This window comes from Schistocerca serialis, chromosome 7 (genome assembly GCF_023864345.2).
Source record: "Schistocerca serialis cubense isolate TAMUIC-IGC-003099 chromosome 7, iqSchSeri2.2, whole genome shotgun sequence".
Classification (NCBI taxonomy): Eukaryota; Metazoa; Arthropoda; class Insecta; order Orthoptera; family Acrididae; genus Schistocerca; species Schistocerca serialis.
The window spans coordinates 394,398,903-394,425,117 of record NC_064644.1 but is presented as its reverse complement, the minus strand read 5'-3'; the positions used below and the strand labels follow the sequence as shown (position 1 = coordinate 394,425,117).

Sequence of the window (26,215 nt, the reverse complement as noted above, 5' to 3'; positions counted from 1 at the left end):
TGCGAACACAGAGATATAGTATCACTTACAGAAGTATGTAAAGTAAAAAGCGCTACTGTTTCCTTGGACGTGGACAATTTTTACTGATCATTATGCACGCAACGGGACTCCTACGATGATTCTCCAATACAATAAAAAAATATGTTTTACGCTAGACTGTAAGAAAAGCGAGGATCAATAGACAACTACGTAAAGAGACTAAGATAACCAAGTCCATAAGGTTTATAAGATAAAGCTGGATACTTTACATCATCCTCTTCGTCATTGCTACCTACTCTAACGGAAAAATTTCAAGAGTGGCATATTAACGAGAAAAATTGCGTGTAGGCTTCTAGGTTCGAAATGAAGAGGAAATACAGGCAACTTTACAGGTTACATTCGTGTACGAACCCGTGTATGATGTGAAAGTACAGGGTGGTCGTAATTAAATTTTCACTACTTGACAATGAATCTTTTGTATGGACATGTAGAAGAGAATATTTGCTAGGACATGTAGAAGAGAGTTAACGAATAACCATTGAAAAAAAAATGCAGTTTAAGTTTTACATGAGTGAGTAAGATTTGTTAACTGCGTAAATTGTTCACGTTCCCGGCTACAAGCGTTGCTCAGTGTGACGACCATCTGCATTGACGATACCACGGATATCATTTCACAATTATTCACAGCACTCTTCGAGCGGTGGACCACGAAATGTTCAGCTGGCGTCACACACCTCCTGCACTGCTTGAAGATCGCACATTGCGTCCAGCACTCAGTCATGGCAACAGTAACTTCTGAATCAAATTTGGGCCGCAATTGGCCGTCGGTCTCTCCTAAGAGAAATTCCTAAATTGCCAGTTAATTCGAACACCTGACCGAATTCTTCAATCGTACTGCGGAAGGAGGACCTTTCGTGTTCCTTTAATACTTCATTACTCGCGAAGAGAAGCAGCACTGTTGTTTTTTTTTGGTAAACCAGCTTTACGAGGGGAGCCCTTGCTCACTTGTCTGGAGTCGTATTGACTGCCTGAAACTGTAATGCCCACTGGAGCTTGTGTTTCAAACCTACGCCACGCGGGGCAGCCTCGTGGTTTGGGGCGCCTTTTCACGGTCCGCGCGGCTCCCCCCTATCGTAAGTTCGAGTCCTCCCTCGGGCATGGGTGAGTGTGTTGTCCTTAGCGTGAGTTAGTTTAAGTTAGATTAAGTAGTGCGCAAGCTCAGGGACCGATGACGTCAGCAGTTTGGTCCCATAAGACCTTACCACAAATTTCAAAAATTTCAAACCTACGTCTTCGTTCCAGTGTCGGAGCTTAATGGCTATGCTTGACACTAACACTACCAACAACGCAAATCCTGAAGAGGGCAGCCTAAACATTGTTCCTGTAAAGTTTGGTATCCGTACGGTAAATAGTTTTCCTTCTACATTGTTCTCGTAACGAGTTTAATTTTATCACCAATCTGTAACTGTCAGCTGCAGTCAAATGGAAAGGCCACAGAAGAGAAAAAAGTCAGTAAACTGTTTACCTTTTCAGAGGAAACCAGCATAACTGTTAATACATTTATCCCACTGTGAGGCAAGACGGCCAATACCTTTATGGAAAAATGTTTGCAGTTGCCTACGGATCCATTAATATACACAGGCGTGCACCTCTTCGTCGAAGCAAATCGACGACCACGAACGTCTTTCTCTAGAGCTCCAAAAAATATGGAATGGGGACTATATGAAGACTGTGTGAGGGCTTCCCAGCGATACTTCTGCAGCGTAATCGAAACAACTAGTAACAGGCCCATGTGTTGCCAAGGATGTTTCGAGTACAATGCAGAAGTTTCGCTGGGAAGCACTTACGTAGTCTCCAAACACTCGAGCTCTCTCCTGAGATTCAATATGTTAAGAGCCTTGAAGAAAGACTTTAGTGGCTGTCGATTTGCTTCGGACGTAGAAGTACACGTCTGGGTAGATTAATGGAACCGTGGGACAACTGCAAACATATTTCTAGAATGCATTGGCAGTCTTGTTTGACAGTGGGATAAGTGTATTAACAGTTACGGCGATTCCTTTTGAAATAATAAACAGTTTCCTTACTTTTTTTACAGGAAGCATATTCGCAGTTGCAACCTCCAACTGTGGATTGGAATGACTACACTGAAACTTTATGTAGGGCCAGGATTCGAACCCGCATTTCTCGCTTATGCGGCTATCTGTTCATGCTTCACGGCCAGACCCGAACTTCCTTATGTCGTCGTCCGTGGGACTTTAACCTGCACTTGTACACTTACTATAATTCCCGCACAGGGGGACATCTTAATCGAAAGTCACTAGCCAGGTATCGAAGGTTACATAAGATACTCCAGCGCCTGAGTTAATAAGTGCGATACAATGTTCCCTCGGACGTGCATGCATATCTGAAGGACCGCTGCTTCGTCCTTCTTACAAATACAAATCCTGAAATATCGTATACTTACTTTTTTCAATCGGCCTCTTTTTCATTTGAAACATAGGAAAAGGAATAGCAACACAGAACTAAGGGCAGCTAACCGAAATGACGTAAATGAAGTGCCTAGTATCGGCTTTAGGAGCAATATACACCACGCCAAGACTACGAAAATATCAACAAACGTAAGGACATCCATAAATGGACACAACGACAGGAGGCTATAGGAAATCCAAGAAGCAAGCTTTCCGGCCATCATTTTCAAATGAACAAAACTAATTACGTGGCACAAGGCCTTCGTCTACTATATAACATAACGAGAATGGTTATTTCGGCAGTAGGCCACTTTGTGAGACAGGGACACATTTTTAAAGTGAAATATGACACATTAAGTTCTCACTGTCACTTCATGAGAGCTAAATCTTACGCACGTATACATAATAGGTCAAGAGCGCTCTGTGTATGTAGAACGTACATACAGTCACTTGCTCACTGAGATAATTTTTGCCAGCCTACATTGGTCAGTTAATGTTCAGCATATACCTAATGAACTCGTATACCAAAAATACTTTTAATAGATGAGGCTACATTGAACTAAAATCTCCACAGGAAGCGAGGTGCAACGTGGAAAAGTTATACATGAACCTAATGGAATGCAAGGATAGAAACGTAACTGAACAGAAATGTCCAAATTTTGACTGGTCATCAGTTAAAAAAAAATATCTGCAATCGTGGTCTACTATGTTGAGTGAACTCTGCGTGGTATATGTCAGTTAACAGTAAAACAGCTCCCAACTTAAAAACTGCACGGCGTACTTTTAGCCGATTCACCGATGTGTTCAATAAGTATATCAACAAATATCGAAAAACAAAGATTTTTATGCGAAAGCGAGGAAGAAATATGGAACTTCACCCGACAAAAAATCATTTGAATCAATAAAACATACCCAAAGGTCTAAAACTGGCAGGTTTGATAAATACAGACAAAAGACCGTTCCCAGACGGAAAAAATGGATTAAAAGTTACACAATTTATTTTATCACGTAAGACAGAAACAAAGCCAAAGAAGATTACTGGATATATCTCACTGTAAAACATCAAAGATCAGAAAATACAAAGATAAGTATGCAATTATCTGAAAGTAACTATCATGTGGGAAATGATGTGCCTCAGTGCAGAAGTACGATCAAAAGAAAGCATTTATTTTGTAGGATTTTTTTTCTGTGTTCTGCATTTTAATCAAGTGCACGTTATTTCTTGTTAACTCACTTAATTATCACGCTTATTCCTGTGACTAAAGAGCCAGTTGTGGAGAAAAGTGGTTAAGTGCCAGATTGCTGATCCGGAGGTATCGGCTTCGATCCCTGGTCAGTCCTAGCATTTTTATCCACCACTTATTAATCCTCTTACCTCTAGCAACAGTATAACACCTCGAATAGGACCTTGCCTAGTAAAGCACTGTGATGATTAAACCAACCTTTGGGTTGGTGACAGTTTTACTCACAGTGAATGCAACAACTAAAATGCATTTTTATGTTAGGAGACTTTTTTGGTTTTATTCTGTTAAAACATTGCTAATAGGTTTTCTCGTCCGTCTCTTGATTGCAACGCGGAAGACATGTTTCCATGCACGTTTAACTATAATTTTCCCCTTTGAAATTGAGTTTTGAAGTCAAACATTGATAGATGCAGAATGAGCACTGCGAAAGACACAAAGATGCCGCTTACCCATGTGATACAGCGTTGTCAGTATCTGACTCAGCTTGAAAGGGGCCTCGTTGAGCGTCTTCATTCGGACAGCTTATCGAATCGTACAGCATCCAGATTTGTGGGGACAGTGGCCCCGTGTTGGACTGCATACCGATATTTTACTTAATTTTATTCATTGTTTGCAATGCTTTTTTCGTGACTGTATTACTTTCGTAATAATAAAGAACAACCACCTTCAGCCACAAAGCGCGATTTTATTAAAATACACGATGCGTTTCGAGTCCTGGCGACCCATCTTCAGGTGCTTTGACAGTGCACATCGACTTTACATTTCGTTTAATTCTGGGCTGTTTCTAGCAGTAGGTGTTTGGTTCTCGGAGAAAGTTTATGTACAAATACACCAGTTCTAATAAACAGCACATTTGCAGAAACATTTTGACACTGCAAATTTTCGAACACAGTGCAGAACTTTTTTTGACACACAACATTTTCGAACACGAATCAGAACTTGTTTTGAACTCCGTTCGAAAATGTGCTATGTCAAAATGTTTTTGTAAATGTGCTGTTCAATACAAAGTGTGTATTTGTACATAAACATTCTCCAGAACCATACACCTACTACTAGAAACAGCCAGGAATGAAACGAAATGTAAAGTTGATGTAGATTGTCAAAGAACCTGGAGATGAGCCCCCAGGGCTCGAAATGCATCGTGCATTTTAATAAAATAACGATTTCTAGCTGGAGGCTGTTGTTCTTTGTTACTGCATTCTGATAACTGGGCTCATACTGTCAAGTTCTTTTCAAATTGCCCTCTATATGATAATCAGCGAAACAATTGCACATATCTTCCCAACCCGTGACATTTCATTTTTTTTTTCTCCTCCTGCGCTGGGTGCTTCGTTTTTTTTTTTTTTTTGTCAGGCAGCGCATCTTCGGCCAGAACCTAACCACTCTGGCAGGACTATCTTCAGTCCCATCGTAGCTGTAGGATTACGCACAGTACAACCAGTCATATAGAAGCTGTAGTGGTGGTTGTGGGATAGGGGAACAACAATTAGCAAATCCTTGATCAAACTGGTTGATCCATTAGACCGGCAGCGTGTTACCACAACGAGACTGTATGTGTAGATGCGCTTCAGTTCGAAAAATTAAATAAATTTCTTGTAAACACAGACAAATACAGTGGAATTTAAAAAATCCCAGTTTCCAGGCACGCACATTACCGCTAGACCAGCAGGAGTGACACATAGAGATAGTTTGTCCGTAGATTCTGATGAGTGACCATGCGAGTATCAAAATATGTGACATAAATGGCCGCCTCTTTGGATTGCATTGACTTAGATGCATAAATTAATTACACCGCCCGGGGCCCATACACCTGACTCCACCGAAGCTCCAAAGAAACTGATATAGGCCTGCGTATTCAAATACAGAGATATACATATAAAGAGGCAAAATACGGCGCTGCTGTCGGCAACAGAGTGTCTGGCGCAGTTGTTTGATCGGTTAATGCTGCTACAATGGAACGTTATCAAGATTTAAGTGAGTTTGAACGTGGTTGGGTTGTTTGGGGAAAGAGACCAAACAGTGAGGTCTTCGGTCTCATCGGATTAGGGAAGGAAGTCGGAAGTGCCCTTACAAAGGAACCATCCCGGCATTTGCCTGGAGCGATTTAGAGAAATCATGGAAAACCTAAATCAGGATCGCCGGACGCGGGATTGAACCGCCGTCCTCCCGAAGGCGAGTCCTGTGTTTGAACGTGGTGTTATAGTCGGCGCACGAGAGATGGGACACAGTATCTCCGAAGTAGCTTACGAACACTTTACGAGTGTACCGTGAATATCAGGAATCCGGTAAAACATCAAATCTCCGGCATCGCTGGGGGCGGAAAAAGATACTGCAAGAATGGGACTAACAACGACTGAAAAGAATCGTTCAAGACAAGCGCAACCCTTCCGCAAACTGCTACAGATTTCAGTGCTGGGCCATCAAGAAGTGTCAGTGTGCCAACCATTCAACGAAATTCATGGATATGGGTTTCGGAGCCGAAGGCCCTTACGTTAGCATCCTGTATGATCATGTGCACCGTTCATGTTCATTGTGCATTCCGACGGACTTTGGCAATTCCAGCAGGACATTACGACACCCCACACATCCAGGGCTGCTACAAAGTGGCTCCCGGGAGACTCTTCTGAGTTTAAACACTTCCGTTGGCCACCGAAATCCCCAGACATGAAATATTTTGAGCATATGTGAGATGCCTCGCAACGTGCTATTCTGAAGAAATCTCCATCTCCTCATTCTCTTACCTATTTATGGACAGCCCTTCAGGATTCATGGTGTCAGTTCCCTCCAGCACTACTTCAGACATTAGTCTAGTCTATGCCACGTCGTGTCGCGGCACTTGTGTGTTCTCGGGGGCGCTACACGGTATTAAGCAGTTGTACCAGTTCCTTTGGCTCTTCAGTGTATTTGACATAAAGTTCAACTTGATACCTCAATCCGTTCCTGAAGAAAAGAGTCTTAAAAGATAGACGGGCAGGCCGGCAGACGAACAAGAAATGGAAAAAAAAATATTTTTTATGTGATGTAGTTGCAGATGAATTACTTTCGGATTTTTTGCTTGACTTGTACTGTGAATCCTTGCTTCATGTCACATTTCATTATTCTAGGTCAAGGGATTTTGCCCTATATGTTACAATGAGTGAGATTGCAAGTATCGAAATATGCGACAAAAATGGCCGCGTCTTTTGACTGCATTGACTTAGAAGTTTAAATTATTTGCACCGCCCAGAGACCATATACTTTAGTATTTGACATAAATTTCAATTTGATACTTGTATCCATTCTTGAGAAAAAGGGGTCTTAACAGTAGAGTAGATGCAGACAGACAGACAGACAGACAGACGGACGGAAAATAGAAAGATCCTAAAAGGGTTTCATTTTTACCGATTGAGATATGGAACCATAAAAATAACTTAACATCACTGAATACCCATCCAGGTATGTCAGTAGATCTCAAGTGTTATTCTGGTACGGCGTGTGCTCATTATGAGTTTTCTGTTATGTTATCGGGTCCCTTGCTTTTCTATTTCCTGCGATCCGTTGCTTCCTCCTTAGTGTTGCTCCACGTGCTGCTGTCCATCACATCATCCAGGATCTGAAATCTCTTCCTTCCTTACCTGCTCTTCCCTTCCACATACGTCTCCAGGACTGTTTTTATAAGCCCTTCCTTCTGTCTTAGTAAATGTCCCGTTCAGTTTCTTCCCCTTATTTTGGCTTTGCTCTTCACTCTTCTCAGTACTTCCTCATTTTCGAAACTATCCAGTCAACTGATTCTTTCCACCCTCCTCCATGTCTACAAGTTGGAAGCCTCAAACCCAGTTGTGTCTATCTTCCTCAATGTCCACAGTATTGTACGTGATGACACTGCATACAAAACATTTTATTAGTCTTTTCCTTAAATCTTTGTCCATACTGCACAAGAAAATTCTACTTTTCTTACAGAATGCTTCTTTTTCCATTGCTAACCTGGTTTTAACATATGTGTTGTTTTTCCAGAGGGTTTCTATCCTGTTTCCTAAGTATTTAAAGCTTTGCACGTGTTCGAATATTTCTCCTTTCAGATTTTCTGTCTTAATGAGATTTTATCCTGGCCTCATGCGAATACGTTGTACGGGAACTTTGTGCAAAGGCAGCTGTTAAAATCGTCTGTAGCTAGATTATTAGTCATCTGATTTAGCCAGGAAGGAAGGGAATTTGTAACGAGGAGGTCATTAAAGACTGAGCACAAACTCGAATTGTGGGAAGAATGGGAAAACTCGGCCGAGTCCTTTTTGAAGGAACCACTTCGGCATTCGCCTTAAACGATTTAGGGAAACTACAATAAACCTAAATTTTGATTACTGGACAGATATTCGAAACGACGGGTGCAGTATCTTACCACTGCATCACCACTCTCGGTTGTAGTGTTTAACGTATCCTCACTTAATGTAGCGATGTGTTTCACGGCCCTCTTATGGAATTACTTAAAAGTGGATAGGTCTAGTTAGAAATGAACACACTATTGCTACCTGCAGAGCTGTACTTTCTTTCATACTCATGTATTACAATATTTTCATAACTCTACAGTAATTAGCTAACATTTTACGTGTAATAATGCAAGTATCGGAAAGTTTACGGAACGGGAGGAACTCTGGTTACGAGTGTGACGCAAATTGCCTCGATCAGTATGCAAAAAGTAGTCAAAGAAGACGCCGTATCGATGGATCCGAATTTACGTTGCGGCCGGTGGCAGCGAACCAATAACGTGGAGTTTAGGAAAGCATCGGCCGTGCAATCAGGGCAGAGGCAACCGGCTGCGGCCGCTTTATTGCGAAGTTTTTATGGAGAGCTTCCAGGGGAAGTTTCGTGAAGGACGGCACGTACCGCCTTGGGTTCGCCAATACATCTGTAGCGACAGCAGCAACGAAGAAGCGCTCGCTTCACGTCACTTGGCAGAATCTCGTCGCATATTAGAGTGAAGCTGTGTTTACTGCCGGAGCCAGGGAAGGCAGACATTTGTTGCTGTCCGACAAGTACACGCAGATATTGTCGTTTTTTTCAACTTTACGTAATTCACCTCTGGTGTTAGAAGAACTTCACTACTGGGTGTAAGATTTACGAGACATTATGCCAGAGAGGGGTTTATGAAATACGAAACATAAGACTAAGGAGAATACATAAGTGTTTTAAGAAGGAAAGTGTTAAAGATGAAAGAATTACGATGTAGAAAAGGTAAGGGGACAGATGTGTAGAGGTCCGAGGAAAGAGAGGTATGGTGAAAAGATGAAAGAATTTGAAGAAAGTAAAACAGCAAATGACAGGGAATTGGGACTGGCACGTGGTCCAGGGGTAGCCATCACGAAAAGAGAGAAAAATACCGAAAATAAAATGAGATGCATTGTTTAGTGTATGGTTTGCTACTTCGTGAGAAACTAATCCATCACTTAAAAGTGATCACAAAGATTGATTATAGAATATAAGTGTTAATTGTGAATAGTTTTTGGATGACTCATGCTCAATATTTAACATGTATGTTCATGATTTCTGATAGAGGTAGCGGTTCTAGGCGCGACAGTCTGGAACCGCGCGACCGCTACGGCCGCAGGTTCGAATCCTCCCTCGGGCATGGATGTGTGTGATGTCCTGAGGTTAGTTAGGTTTAAGTAGTTTTAAGTTCTAGGGGACTGATGACTTCAGAAGTTATGTCCCATAGTGCTCAGAGCCATTTGAACCATTCTGATAGTGATACCAGGCAGGTTGAAATGACGATAATTATGAGACAGGGCCCGAATCGTAAATCTTCTAAAATTACGTTGTCGGCTCGTATCCATCCTCGCTAATTAGTTCTGCTGGTGCGTTTCGGTATCAATGAAGTAGCTGATAAAGAATTCCTAGCTGTTTAGCACGTCTCAGATTCAATAAAGAAGAATTAATATAACCCTTGAAGATGACAGTTACGGAGACATGCAGTGTTGATCAACACAGTTCACGTTATAGCCACGATTTTATTGTATTTCATTGGAAATTCTGAAACGATTTCTTGTCTGAAGATCTGCCAAAACCAAGTTATTGGCATCATAATAATTAGCCATGCAAGGCTCTTGAAACAGAAATAATCAACAAAAATAGTTTTAATAAAGGCACACGCTCCACCAAGTACAAATTTCGGTCAAAAAAGTGCTTATATGAAATGTTACATTTGAACAAAGTCAGATATAATTTACAAGGATCGTGAAATTGCTTTGAACAATATTACGCGTACTTTAAACCTCCAAATGCAAACGCCAATGATCATTTAATGTTTCTAGAAGTACATTTATGCATTAGAAATAATCATCCTTCACAACTTTAGCTTCTTCGAAGAATTTCAAAGTCTATCTAATTTAACTTGTTGTAAAGACTATATTAACGTAATTTGTGTACGTATCGAAAGCGGGTCACGTATGGATCTTGAATGTTTCGTGAGACAGTTAGGGCGACGTAATTTTTGGTAGATACACATTAGTTTTCGACGTTTTCAAACATGTGCTTCAAATTGGAGAGATTTCCATCTTATGCAATACACCTTTGTGGTTTTGTTTTCACCCAAACATATTTCTGCACTTTTGTGCTATCTTCAGTGGGTTTGTCTATCTTCCTTCTGCAAAACTGTTACATTTTAACCTTTAAAGACACTTTCAGTACAAGATATTTATGTTCGTAACATAAGCGTTTATTGCTAAATGCTTTTACATCAGTTTGCATGCAGAACAGAGTTCACAAGATGATTATATACTTCAAACTTCAAACACTTTTACTTGGAAGCATATTGTTGTTATTGGCCCAATATCAAGATGAATTAAGCACCATATTTACTATTACCACCACGCGTTTTGGCGACTATAAGCTATTTCTGAAATCTGCTTGTATCTGATCAGAAGTGGCACTCATATTCCGCTGCTTACTGAGATATGGTGAAATGTAACACATAATTCTACGTAGACAATTCCGGAGAAAGAATGCCAGTGTAACAATAAATAAACACAATTATGCAAATACTTGCAGAGAGTAGTGATATTTATTTTCTAATGTTTCTGGAACAAAAATGAATTATTCCCTTCTCTGAATATTGTCAGTAGCACAGGGACTGAATATTGTCAGTTGCGCAGGGAGCAAAACACAGAGTAAATACACGTTAAAAAAATCGGTTGTGAAAGCACGAGGCGAAAGCAGTGAAATACGCTCGCAGATATCAAGAATAGGGCATCCTGGACATACTGGACAACCAAATACCGTTCCATCGAGGTTAAAATAAGAGGGAAGGAGGACGCGAAATTCCTTACTGAAGAGAATTCGAAAATAACAGAAGAGAAAAGCGCATCGTAACCAACAAACAGTTTTTCCTTGCGATCCTTGATGTTTTGAAAGATGTACGCGCAAAAGATGATGGATCAGCCTTTTCATTGGCGGCAGAGACGTACCTTATACACTGGAAAGATACTACTGATCAATTTATCGACTAGGATACAACATAGGATACATAAATGATAATAATAATTTTTATATACTCTTTTACACTGAAGAGCCAAAGAAACTGGTACACCTGACTAATATCGTATAGGGCCCCCGCTAACACGCAGAATTGCCACATCAGCACATGGCATTAACTCCACTAATGTCTGAAGTAGTGCTGGAGGGAATTGACATCACGAATCCTGTAGGGCTGCCATAAATCCGTAAGAATTCGAGGGGGTGGAGATCTCTTCTCAACAGCACGTTGCAAGGCGTCCCAGATATGCTCAATAATGTCCATGTCTTGGAGTTTGGTGGCCAGAAGAAGTGTTTAAACTTAGAATAGCGTTCCTGGAGCCACTCTGTACCAATTCTGGACGTGTGGGGTGTCGCACTGAGCAGCTGGAATCGTCCAAGTGGACATGAATGGATGCAGGTGATCAAACAAGATGCTTAAGCACGTGTCACCTGTCAGAGTCGTATCTAGACGCATCAGGGGTCCTATATCACTCCCACTGGACACGGTCCACACTATTACAGAGCGTCCACCAGCTTGAACAGTCCCCTTTTGACATGCAGGGTCCATGGATTCATGAGGTTGTCTCCATACCCGTGCACGTTCATCTGTTCGATACAATCATAAACGAGACTTGTACGACCAGGCAACATGTTTGCAGACATCAACAGTCCAATGTCGGTGTTGACGGGCCCAGGCGAGGCGTAAGGCATTGTGTCGTGCACTCATGAAGGGTACATGACTGGGCTTTCGGTTCCGAAAGCCCATATTGACGCACTTGGGAAATTCCAGCAGGACAATGCGACACTCCACACCTCCAGGACTGCTACAGAGTGGATCTATGAACACTTTTCTGACTTTAAACACTTCCGCGGGCCACAAACCCCCCCCCCCCCCCCCAGACATGAACATTATTGAGCGTATATGGGACACCTTGCAGCATGTTGTTCGAAGAGATCTCCACCCCTCATACTCTTACGGATATATGGACAGACCTGCAAGGTTCATGGTGTCAGTTTGCTCCAGCACTACTTTAGACATTAATCGAGTCCGTGCCACGTCGTGTTGCGGCACTTATGCGCGTTCGCGGCGCCCTACACGATATTAGGTAGGTGTACCAGTTTCTTTGGCTCTTCAGTGTATATTGCTAAATACGTTTTTGGCATCACAAAGAAAAATAAATATGTAATTTTAATAATGCTGAAGGATCGCAACACTATGAAGAATGTATTGTGTTCATGCACGGACTTGGTCCATAACAATGACAACATCTTGACAATATGAAAAGGAACAGAGAACTGTGTAGCACCAAGTGAATTTCTCGAAGCATCTAGTTCGGGAACGTATAATGACCCTTTTTATTTGTTATTTTCCAATAATGATACAGGAATTTATTTTGTGTGTAAGTAACAGTCAGAGTTTTCATTGTGCGATTTCGGTCTCTCTTGTGGTCACCCCAGCAGTTAGACAGTCTTGTTAAATTGGGACTCTGAACAACCGTAGAGACTTGATGTTTTTTAATGAAGAGGTGAAGGACGTCTTTTGGTGTTTGTTAAAATTTGTGACTATGGTGAGAATTGAATATTTAACCTTCGGATTATTATGCAACAAAATATCGACGAGACCACCCGAATCCACGGTAATAATGTGTAGAAACACAAACCTATCGACGATAGAGTTGTACTGAATCAGTCGAGTGCTCCAGCGCATTGCTTTCTTTCTTTTTCAAACTGCACTTCGTCTGCTAGAAGTATCAGTCTGATGGAATCTCAAAGGTAATTTACTTTACTGTCAGAGCCATCAGTAATGGCAAAAGTTTCTGTAAACACTTCTGCGGAAGAGCTCCCGGGTGTCTGTCCTGATGAGAGCAACTTCGTCTGAGACTTTCCTATCGATGCAGCCGATGGCATCCCCCGTCCACCCGCCGTCTGGCGTCCATTCAGGTGTTCGCGGCGCTTCATACTTTGCGGCTGTAACCTAAGGCGCACGATGTTGAACCTGCATTGGTAAGCATAAAATTCTTTATTAACGTGATTTGATTTTCCGCGCTAAATATGTTCTATAATGTGAGTGAACACAATACAGTAACAACAGCAGTGCGAATATTGATCGTGTAACATACGACGGGAGGAATATTGTGGTATGTAATCTACCACTGTGCACAAAAAAAGAAGGAAGGAAGGAAACTCCAGTGGAAGACTGCAGGAGAGACGCTCAGTAGCTCGGTACGGGCTTTTGTTGAAGTTTCGAGAACATACCTTCACCGAGGAGTCACGCAGTATAATGCTCCCTCCTACATATATCTCGCGAAGAGACCATGAGGATGAAATCAGAGAGATTAGAGCCCACACAGAGGCATACCGACAATCCTTCTTTCCACGAACAATAAGAGACTGGAATAGAAGGGAGAACCGATAGACGTACTCAAGGTACCCTCCGCCACACACCGTCAGGTTGCTTGCGGAGTATGGATGTAGATGTAGATGTAGAAGAAAGACTGGGGTTTAACGCCCCCCATAACAACGTACGACGTCATTAGAGACGGATCTTGTTGACAAATTTTACCTTAAATAAACAGGCTGGTGCACTTTCTACATCTACTACATCTACGTGATTACTCTGCTGTTCACAATAAAGTGCCTGGCAGAGGGTTCAACGAACCACCTTCATGCTGTATCTCTACCGTTCAACTCTCGAACGGCACGCGGGAAAAACGAGCACTTTCGTGGCGTTTGCGTTTGGTGTGTTGTCATGCAAGTTGCTATAAACGGATTTATCAATTATTTTTGAATTTTGGGTCTTAATAGTGTTTTTGTCATGACATGTTAAATGTTACGTACCTGAAGGTTACTGGAGTGTTGTCTAAGAGGGGACGTTCGTGAAAAAAAAAAAAAAAAAAAAAAAAAAAAAAAAAAAAAGACACACAATGTAAGAGACGCACAAAATCTTCAATTTGGAAGCAGTTCGTACTATACAAGATGTTATTTGTGTCAAGAAATGCATATTATAGATGTGGACTCACGTCAACCATTACTTGAGATGTGTTTCTGGTACATCTCGACCAATAATTTGTTTTAAGGGGGTAGGACGTCAAACGGGCCGACTTGGAGCAGGAGAGGCATCACAGGACATTTTAATTTCCAGTGTCTATACTTTTACAAATAAATTCCTAAAACTTTGTCAGCGTCACCAGGAAGGATTCAGGATTCACACTCATTGCAGTGGAAGTTCGAAAACGTAACAAAATAAATTTTTTTACGTGTGAAATTTCATCATTTTTTCACTTACTAATGGCTGCATTTGTTGCTATAGGTACACTTTTCTTCATAAGTTAGAGAGAGTTTTGCACAGCACACATACCATACTTACAGGTCTATGAAACTCTAGAATTTATTTAATTTATGAGAAAACGAATGATCTGTTGTATTTTAAACTTCATGTTTAGAAAAAAAATTGTAGTTAATTACCTCAATTTTTACCACAGTTTTTAATAGATTTGGAAAATTCTAGAGTTTCATACACCTTTAAGTATGGTTTGTATGCTGTGCAAAATTCATCGAACCATCTCTCTTACTTATGAAGAAAAGTGTACCTATAGCAATAAATGCTGCCATTACTAAGTGAAAAAAAATGACGAAATTTCACACGTAAAAAAAACTACTTGGTTATGTTTTCGAACTTATACTGCTATGAGTGTGAATTCTGAATCCTTCCTGGTCATGCTGACGAAGTTTTATGAATGTATTTGTAAAAGTATAGACTGTGGAAATTGAAAATGTCCTGTGGTGCCTCTCCTGCTCCAAGTCGGCCCGTTTGACGTCCTACTCCCCTTAATTCACATAACACAAAGGAACCTTATCTAGTCGCTAGTCAAGCTATTTGGTTGGTTTGCTCCACGACGCATCTGATTACGTTCGAGACAAGTACACCATACTTTAAAGGAAATTAAGACATTTATTTTTAAGTTCCATGGATTATATATATTTAACTTTTTATGGAATGTAAACGTTTTATCTTCAAAATATAATACATGTACCTTTTTCTCAGAAATAATTCAACAGATTTTCTAAATTTTTTCTGTTTAATTTCTTTGCATTTAGTAAGCTTCTCCCAGGAGGTATTTTGAATGGAGCGAATAGCAAAATATTAATAATTTTTTTAGTTATAATTCTGCAAGTATATTATAAAATTGAGGCAAAATTCCAAGCAATTTGCTCCATATCTCAGCTTAAACTCATAATTTCAAAATTTACTCTTGAGACAACATTTATTGCAAACATAGAAATAAATGTACAAAATTTCATAATTCTAGACTGCTTAGATTCTCAGAAAAATATATATAAACTTTAAAAAGTATAATTTTCAGGAAATGCAATTTAAAGTTCAACGTAATGTTTTTTCTTACGTCAGCTATTCAGAAGGCCCGAAATTCTATCTCAGAGTCCTCTTGCCCTTCAAGGCTTCTCTTCTGGTTTCTCATTTACTGCCTTCTTTTCTTTGCCAGGTCTTTGATTGACTTTTCAGCCGCAGAGAGGAGCTGTAAATCTACTTTTGTGCAGAGTGAAATTTCCCATCTTCTAATTCTCTGTAATACTTTCATCCTCCCTACTTTGCCATTAAATAAAGGAACTGAATCACAAGTTGGAATTCTGACAGCTGTAGCAGATGAAAATGTGATTATAGGGCATCGTTTCCATATGGGTGAATCCAGAGACTCATTTGGATTCTCAGTTTTGTTACTAAGATACGGAACAGAGTCACAGATCTGTAAAACCAAAGAGGATATAGCACAGCACTCTACGTGTATCCTGTGTAAGTTTGCTTGAGTGCAATCCACGTAATCGGTGTTCACTAAGCTTCAAAGCGTGTGCGTATCTGTAAGGTGACGACACCCATTTAATTATTTTTCGGGCGCTTCCGACGCGATTTCATGACTAAAGCTTTAGGAACTTATTGTCCTTGAGTTCTAGTAATAAATAAAAGATGGTCGTCCCCCTTAAGCTTTAGAAAACGGACCCGTCAAATTGAAGAAGTCAGACATTTGCGACATTTCGTTCGCTTTCTATATTGCTGGGTGGGAGAAGGGTGCCGGATGCTCTCGTCACATTTATTGTTTCAAGCACGAGCGTTATGATGTGAATTATTTGTTAAATTCAATGCGCAAGGTACAAATATCAGTAATAAAAGGAAGATTAACGTCCCATATGCAACGAGGTCATCTTAGCATTTGCTTTCTGCCATTTGGGGATATCATGAAAAACCTATATCTGGATGTGGAGACGGTGATTTGCATCACTGTACTCGAGAACAAGGGCGGAGGCTCACTGCATGCTCTAATTGAAATCAGCAAATATCATTTGGTGGCCATATATGTTTTGGCTTTGAACATGGTCAGGTGTACCTTCTCAGGTCGTATTTTCCCTCTTTTCCTGCTTTCTTTGAGTGTGTTTTTCAGTTTTATTAGGTCTCTCCACATTCGTTCCTTTTACTGTGTGTCAGGGCGCTGATGACCTCGATGTTGAGCGCCCATAAACCCCAACACACACACACACACATGGTCAGGTGCGTCATCGAGCATACATAACGAACATCTTGATTGGTGACGACATGTTTTTCCTTTATATTAAGTGCTTTAGAAGAAATTATTGGCCGAGATCTATCAAAAACGCATCTCAAGGCATGGCCTGTGTGAGTTCACAAAGAGAATATACTTCTCGTGCTGCAAAGAAGATGAAGCGTACTACGAACCGCTTGCAGCGGTAAGTCCATTGCAGTCGGCCTTTAAGCTGAGGCGCTATGCCGTCGCAATATCTGTAAAATGACCAAAGCAGACTGCATAAGGTGTTGCTACTGCACTTTGATGATTTCACAAAAGGAGCTACTGATCTTGTACTTTTAAACGTCCCGTTATAAGCAACCACCAAGAAAATGCGCTTCAGACTTAACTTCACGACATCTTTAACTGAAGTCTAATAGGTTTATACAGGCATGAGATCGAAAAATTATCAGAGCATTGTCAGACTGTTTTAGATAACAAGTGAGGATATATCGTTGAGGATTAACTTCTCCCTTATGTTTATCTGTTGTGTCCGAAAGCTAACGAAAAAACGCTGTAAAGTATGAACTGTACTAACACAGATGAATTACAACTTATTATGATATCTTTACAATGAAATCCTTTTTTAATTCTAGAAATTATCCATAGAACGAGCGTACCCCAACAGCCTCCAATTAGCAACATACTATACACTCCTTTCCTCTAAATGACCTGTGTCTCTGTGCAGTCCACTGATACACTGTAGTACAGTTATAAGCCTATCTCGAAATTGTGGAAATTTAGCAACAGGAACAAGCACATAATGAAACCCAATTGACAAATTATTCGGTGATAGAATTTAGTCAACAAAACTGTGAATTCAAAAAAACTAAAAATTATTTCAGCAGAAGCAGGAAAATGCAGACATAAACACTTGTGCAGCTCTGAAACATTTTAATCTGAGGAATACTGAATCATGTTAGTGAGAAGACTTTTTAGGGAGAAGTTAGATTAATATTTCCTTATTGCTCACCTATCTGGCTGTCTGTAGCTGTCTCACAGAAGAGGTAAGAATTTGGTCTCTAGCAATCTTAGAATCGCCAACTAATTTAGCCTTATCTGTGAAACACGACAACATTGCCACTGCGCTAGCAAACGACAGTGACTTCCAGGGCTCTGTCATTGGCCCAGTGATTGTTAGGACTGGTGTTTATCGATGTAAAAGACGATATTAGTTGTAGTTATTGCTTGAAACGAGCTTCCTGGACCCAGAAATGTAAAACTGCTAACTCGATGTCACGCCTTAACTGACAATCATTCAGATTTTTATTAAAAATGATAATATATTTTCAGTTGAATATAGTAGGATAATTGTCAGCCATTGCAGAAAGGAAGGTGACTATCACAGAGTCGCCAAACTTATTCGGGGATATTGGCATGTCTCATGCTAGTGGCTGGTAGAATACTTTCCATAACGGAACTGTTTTTTGAATGCCTTGTTCTTGTGATCCAGAGATCTTGCTATGGAAGCTACCAGATTGGCCATACGAGTAGGCCAATGCGTTTTATTCAGCTTCTATAACTAGGGGTCGGAGCTGATGCGTAGCTACAAATTGTATACAGATTCACCGATTGCAACTTGAACACCATGAATTAAGGACAGGGCGAACTATTCAATAGTACCTACCAGCTATATTTATTTTTGGTTTTCGGTCTTAAGCCTACTGCAAACTGACAAGCTCATTTCCCACTTGTAATTCCACAACAGCGACTGATTGCATCACTATATGTTTTCGAAACAGGAACAATGGTGTTGGATCAAGATTGAATGTGCCAGAGGTCGTACAGCACGACAGTGTCATCAAGATCTTCAAGAGGTGTGTGGGGAATCTGCATTGCCGTACAGAAAGCCTTCAACGAAGGTCGGCAAACTGTGGCAGACATGCGACGTGCAGGTCGTCCTAACGTCTCTGAAGAAGAAGTGCATGCCGTTGCCGCGTTAGTGGATAGTGATCGACGCCACACGATTCGTGAGCTCGCCCGCGAAACCGAATTAACGCATAAGACTGTGCTTCGCGTCCTGAAGGAACGCCTGGGGATGCGAAAAATTTCGTCACGATGGGTTCCGCATGACTTGACGGAAATGCAGAAATGGATTCGTTACGACGATGCTCAGATGCACTTGGAGCGCTATGGGCGCGAAGTAGAGGCTTTCTTACACCGTATCGTAACACTAGATGAGACATGGGCCATATCGTACGAGCCAAAACTGAAACGCCAATCCAAAGAATGGCGTCATTATGGGTCACTGCGACAGTCGAAAGGGCGTCAGAGCCCCAGTATAGTGAAAGTTATGGTGATACTCGTGTACGACTGTGATGGTGTTGTCCTAACGCATTACGTTTCTCCACGGCAGACCGTCAATGCGCAGTATTACTGTTCGTTTTTGGAGCATCACCTGCGACTAGCTTTGCGGAAGAAGCGGCGCTACCCACCCACCATTTTGCACGACAGTGGGCGTGCGTATAAGCGCAAGCTGGACTGCTCTGTTCGGTCGGTGGGCCTGGGAAGTACTGTACCAACCACCATACTCCCGGGACTTAAGTCCTTGTGTCTTTGATTTGATTACGAAGATGAAGGAACCACTTCGTGGTATTCGCTTCAGAACTGTTCCAGAGATCCGACAGGCAGTAGACCGCTCCATTCACACCATCAACTGAACAGGCTCTGCTAACGGTATACTACGCCTTCGACATCGCTGGCAACGGGTTCTACAGAACGGTGGTGACTGCTTTGAAGGAGAGTAACAGGTGCAAACATGTAACTTTTTCGTATCGGTTGTGTATAAATGGTTGCCACTATTTAAGTTCCAACCCTCGTATGAAACACACACAATGCGTGGTAAGAATTTTAAGTACTTCGACAAGACAAACAATCCTCCCGGAGAAACATCCGCAATTGAGCACTCAGTCTTTTCGCCATTGCTCTGGTGGCCCTTAATTAGGGTGAGCTACTAAACGGAATATGCCTGTTTCCCATGCTAAGGACTTCAGGGTCCACCCAATTTGTGTCCTGCATAGCTGTAAAAGTCCTCTTTTAAAAGAACCTTACATATCTTTAGTTGAATATGGCGCGCTATTGTGCTTCTTTGTGTATGTCCTCATTAAATTAAAATTTGAATGTCGTTCGTGATGTAAAATTTAACTCTCTACATCTTACCTTATGCAAGCCGGCTTTTGGTTAGCAGTTTCATTACCTTTCTGTATTGCTGCTACTGTTAATGTGTCCATTTATTTCCAGAATGATATTTTCACTCTGCAGCGGAGTGTGCGCTGATATGAAACTTCCTGGCAGATTAAAACTGTGTGCCCGGCCGAGAATCGAACACGGGACCTTTGCCTTTCGCGGGCAAGTGCTCTACCATCTGAGCTACCGAAGCACGACTCACGCCCGGTCTCACAGCTTTACTTCTGCCAGTATCTCGTCTCCTACCTTTCTTTCAGGAGTACTAGTTCTGCAAGGTTCGCAGGAGAGCTTCTGTAAAGTTTGGAAGGTAGGAGACGAGATACTGGCAGAAGTAAAGCTGTGAGACCGGGCGTGAGTCGTGCTTCGGTAGCTCAGATGGTAGAGCACTTGCCCGCGAAAGGCAAAGGTCCCGAGTTTGAGTCTCGGTCGGGCACACAGTTTTAATCTGCCAGGAAGTGTCCATTTATTGCTATTGCTACTCGCTATGAAATAGTATCGGGGTTTTTGACTGTGAGAACTTTAAGGTTTAGCTACCTTAAATTTGGCTAAGTAGATAGCTTTTTTATTTTTATTTTTTATGAGAGTTGTGCACATGTACTTTTATCTCATAACTATGACACCTTATTCCTCGTCGCCTTATGCGTCCTCACAAAATTAAAATTAATTTGCATGCCACCCAAGCAAAAGAAAAAAATTCATTTAGTTTCACGGTTTTATACATAAGCTTTAAGTTGCCAGCTTCCAGTTGGTAGTTTCACTACGGTTCTGTACTGACCCTGTTTCAGTATGTTTCTTTATAACTCATAATGTACACTTATGCTTTTCATGCAACTTTTTTTTCCTTTTGCACGTAAATAACTAATTCAAATTGCGAACGACCGGGTTATTTGGTCCCCTATTATTCTTCCCGTCGATAGATGGCAGTAGTATTGCCAAGCTGGTTTCCCTGTTTGCTTCCTGCCTTCTGTTTGCTACTCGGAGTCCTGCGTTCGCTGATGGTACACCGCGTCCTATACTCTCCATCGCGGCGCTCGGGGTCACAGCACAAAATGTAAGTGTCCCGGTGTTCATTCCATAGTTCTTTGCACAGGCGGTCGTCCGTTGTATTGTCAGGTGTCGCTTTGGCTTTGACTTATGTTTTACCGCACGTAGCCCGATCGCTATTTTCTAAAATGCTATATGGTACTTCTTTTTCGTTTTATCGTGTCTACTACTTCGCGTACGAATGATTATTAGCTTTGGGCTCTTGTTTATTTTCAGTATCACACCTGTTGATGAGCATATAATAGTCGAAAAGCCGGCGCGGCGTAAGCATTGAAAAATAAAAAAACCTTACAACTGAAGCGGTATTTTCAGTCTCTACTATTTCGACAAGCACTCTGTCTTTAGGCCACAAGTGGCCCATCGGGACCATCCGACCGCCGTGTCATCCTCAGTTGAGGATGCGGTTAGGAGTAGCGTGTGGTCCGCACACCGCTCTCCCGGTCGTTATGATGATTTTCTGTGATCGGAGCCGCTACCATTCGGTCGAGTAGCTCCTCACGAGGCTGAGTGCAACCCGAAAAAATGGCAACAGCACATGGCGGCCTGGATGGTCACCCCTCCAAGTGCCCTCCACCCCCGAAAGTGCTTAACTTCGGTGAACTATTTCGACAAGATTACTGTAAATGGCGTTCTGCAACCGCGCTATCGACAATGCGTAACACACGCACCACGGAAGCTAAGAATGTCAAAATATCAGAAGCGCATGGCCTGTGTTAAAATAAGGAAACAGAGGCCGACGTTAGCACTCATACTGGCCTGGCAGTGAACATCGAATTCGGTTGGTTGCTTGATTTGGGGGGAAGGGACCAAGCAGCGTGGCAATCGGTTCCATCGGGTTAGGGAAGAAAGTCGGCCATGATCTTTCAAAGCAACCATCCCGGAATTTGCCTGAAGCGATTTAAGGAAATCATGGAAAACCTAAATCATGATTGCCGGACGCGGGTTTGAACCATCGTCCTCCCGAATGCAAATCCAGTGTGCTAACCACTGCGCTACCTCACTCGGTGGCCAATTCGGGAAACGTGACGTGATAATCTATGTTCTTGCTTTGCGTAATACGAGTACTGTATGGTTAAATTTTTTTCATTTATACTTTATGGGTGGGTGCTGTCGGTAAAGTGCGTTTATTTGTAAGTCCCAATATTGCAATTTCGAACGTGTGGCTCTGATCAAGTGGAAATTATTATATATTCCTGATTATTATCCTCTTGTGTTTATTTCACTCTTTGAATTGAGGTGTAAATATATTGCTCATATTTTGCTTAATTTTTTGATGTCGTCAATAATATTCAGTAGGATAACTGGTTCGATATTTGTTTTTGTTTCATAAACGAAACACGAGCTGGTTTCGTCGCATTGTATTCTGTGGACTAATGTCTGTTTGTTACTGCTTACGAATCCGTGTCTGAACTGCTTGATTTAAATGCATTGTGAGTGTATTGCTTGTATCCTACGCTATGATTGCTCCCATCCGTTTTTCGTACTCTCGCATTTGGAGGGCACCGAAAATTTCATGGACTTCTACTAAAATGTGCTGTTTGTAGTACCTGTTAACAACGTATGATAACGTTTGTTATATTTTCAAGGAACAGTGCTCTATATTTGCATCTATAAGTACGTGGACACTCTGTAAATCACACGTAAGTGCCTAGCAGAGGGTTCATCGAACCATCTTCACAATAATTCTCTATTATTCCAAACTCGAACACCGCGCGGAAGAAACGAATACCTGTATCTTTCTGTGTGAGCTCTGATTTCCCTTATTTTATTTTGAGAATATTTTCTCCTTATGTAGATCGCCGACCAAAAAATACTTTCGCGTTAGGAGGAGAAAGTTGGTGATTGACGTTTCGTGAGAAGATTCCGCCCAACGAAAAATGCCTTTGTATTAATGATGTCCACCCCAAATCATGTATCATGTCACTGACCTTCTCTCCCCTATTGCTTGATAATACAAAACATGCTGCTCTTTTTTGAACTTTCTCCATCCACTCTATTACCCTCTCTGGTAAGGGTCCCAAACCACGCAGCAGTACTCCAAAAGAGGACGGTCAAGCGTAGTGTAGACAGTCTCTTTAGCAGATCTGTAGCATCTTCTAAGTGTTCTGCAAATAAAACGGCCTTTGGTTCGCGCTCCAAACAAAATTTTCTTGTGTTATTTCCAATTTAAGTTGTTCTTAATTGCAAATCCTAGGTATTTAGTTGAATTTACTGCCTTTAGATTTGACTGATTTATCGTCAATCAGAGTTCAACGGGTTATTTTTAGCACTCACATGGATGACCTCATAGTTTTCATTATTTAGGTTCAATTGACAAATTTAGCACCGTTCAGATATCTTTTCTAGTCGCCAGACTGCAAAGCACACTCATCTACATATACGTCAATACTCTGCAAGCCACTGTGAAATGCGTAGCATGCAGTGGCAAGAAGCAATACCATTCAATGCAGAATTACATACTCACTCCATGACAAGATGTAATAAAGTTGAATACCCATAGTGTCAAAACCTGCCAATATGGAGTTCTCCATTAATTGCGAGAAAGTTCGGAAAACAGATGAAAACAAAAATAAAGTAAAATGAAAGCTATATACTTAACAGTGATTTAAATCGTGCTGTTTACTCACAGATCCGTAAGCAGTAACAAACACACAAAAGACCACAGAACACTATGTGATGAAACCAGCTTCTGTTTTGTATGAAGGAAAACCAAATACGGAATCTTTCACCCCACACAATATTATGGATGCAAGCAGAACTCAACCAGAATACGAACAACATATGTACAATACAAATACACAGGAGAAGTCTTAATCAGTAACTCAATGTTGTGAAACAAGCTTCTGTTAAGTACGAAACGAAACCAACCTTGGAAGACTGAGCAAGCAACAAATAAGAAGGCGACACGACAGACTGATAAACTTGCAGCGCTCCAAGTGGCCTGGCAGCGAACATACAGTGCGATTAAAATTGCTTCATAGTTGACACTTCAATCGTTGTAGTTGGATTCCTTCAATCAGGGCTCTCAACATCACAGCCGGACCGTTGACTGTTGCTAAAATGCCAGAAGAGTTACTCACTTCACTTCCAACTCTTTGTCCAGCTTTCTTTCTTGATGTGTTTGGATCCTGAATCCTGCGTGTCATCCTTTTATTTGTGTTTCATCACACATGATAACCACCCCCCCCCTTCACCCCCCTCCCCCCCCCCCACACACAATGATGATAACGAAATACACACGTTTCATACACAACGCTAACCAAACATTCCAAACATTTAGGATCCTTCCACAAATGACGCGAGTCAGCGTTGCGTACTGGGTGATCAAAAAGTCAGTATAAATTTGAAAACTGAATATATCACGGAATAATGTAGATAGAGAGGTACAAATTGACACACATGCTTAGAATGGCATGGGGTTTATTAGAACAAAAAAAAGTTCAAAAAATGTCCGACAGATGGCACTTCATCTGATCAGAATAGCAATAATTAGCATAACAAAGTAAGACAAAGCAAAGATGATGTTCTTTACAGGAAATGCTCAATATGTCCACCATCATTCATCGACAATAGCTGTAGTCGAGGAATAATGTTGTGAACAGCACTGTAAAGCATGTCCGGAGTTATGGTGAGGCATTGACGTCAGATGTTGTCTTTTAGCATTCCTAGAGATGTCGGTCGATCACGATACACTTGCGACTTCAGGTAACCCCAAAGCCAATAATCGAACCTGCTGAGGTCTGTGGACCTGGAAGGCCAAGCATGACGAATGTGGCGGCTGAGCACACGATCATCACCAAAAGACGCGCGCAAGAGACCTATCACGCATCTAGCAATATGGGGTGGACCGCCATCCTGCATAAACATCGTACGTTCGAGTAGGTGTTTATCAGCCAGGCTGGGGATGATGCGATTCTGTAACATATCGGCGTACCTCTCACCTGTCACGGTAGCAGTCACTGACGTCTTGCTCTCCAGCACCATCTGTCGGATATTTTGTGAACTTCTTTTTTTTTTAGCTCCTAATAAAACCCCATGTCAATTCAAGCATGTGCGTCAATTTTTACCTCTCTATCTACATTATTCCGTGGTTTATTAAGCTTTCAAATTTATACTGACTTTTTGATCACCCGGTATATAGTTATTACCATCACAAAGATCTGTTCACATTCGATAAGCTTCGCGCAACGCTGTGTGAAGCCGAATTTTTGAAGGCTGCAGTTAATCGTTGCAACTGGGTCACCAGAGTCATAAACACAAAAACCTTCCTCAGTGTAATGGCGTAGCGCATTGGTCAGCATCTAAGCCTGATGTGTGGAAGGTCGTAGGTCCGAATCTCGTTGAATGGAGTGAATTTTTATTTTTTAAAAATTTAATCAAAGTCTTTATTATTTTTATTCATTCAATTGGTTTAATTGCATTTTTCTAATATCTAATACTTTGTTGCATCATTTTCATCATCACATTGACTTTTTTTATTTGATCTTATTGTTTTTCCATCATTTTCCTTCCGTTTGGAATCTGCTTGTGTCGCCTATAAAATGCAGCCAAGGGCCAACCACGACTGCTCATCGATTGGTAACGCGGCAGCCACTTAGCCGTTGTGAGTAGAGTTTCAGGTAACAAATTACAACGAGAAATTACAGTTTGCTTTTACCGCCAAAACTGGAATTTTTCTGTCTTGAGTTTGCTTATAGAGGTTAGCGTTAAACGCTGTGAATAAAGCGATCGCGATTTCAGTTCTGCCGCAGATTGTTGATCGCCGTTTTCTAGGTTACATTGCACGTCTTGAGGTTGTGGTTAGGTTAAAATGGTTCAAATGGCTCTGAGCACTATGGGACTTAACGTCTGAGGTCATCAGTCCCCTAGAACTTGGAACTACTTAATCCTAACTAACCTAAGGAGATCACACACATCCATGCCCGAGGCAGGATTCGAATCTGCGACCGTAGCGGTCGCGCGGTTCCAAACTGTAGCGCCTCGAACCGCTCGGCCACTCCGGCCGGCCGGTTAGGTTAGAACATGAGTTTAAATTCAGGGCTACAAAATGCTTCGTCTGGCGCAGTTCAGTCATTTGGTCAGATAAAATCAGCTGTCAACAGAGCATCTTCCATTTGTGTCATACCTCGCGTCAGCCGCTTCCCACATTGCTCGGTGTTACCCTTTAACAGAATATGTGAAGGGACCCACCATGTTTGTGTATCGCCTATAACCG

General features: G+C 41.5%; 1 protein-coding gene across 1 annotated transcript in view; it reads right to left on the bottom strand.

Moving 5' to 3' along the window:
- Positions 1-26,215, bottom strand: part of LOC126413122 (synaptotagmin-10-like) — a 605,847-nt gene that overhangs the window by 477,224 nt on the left and 102,408 nt on the right. The gene's annotated exons all lie outside the window — the stretch shown is intronic.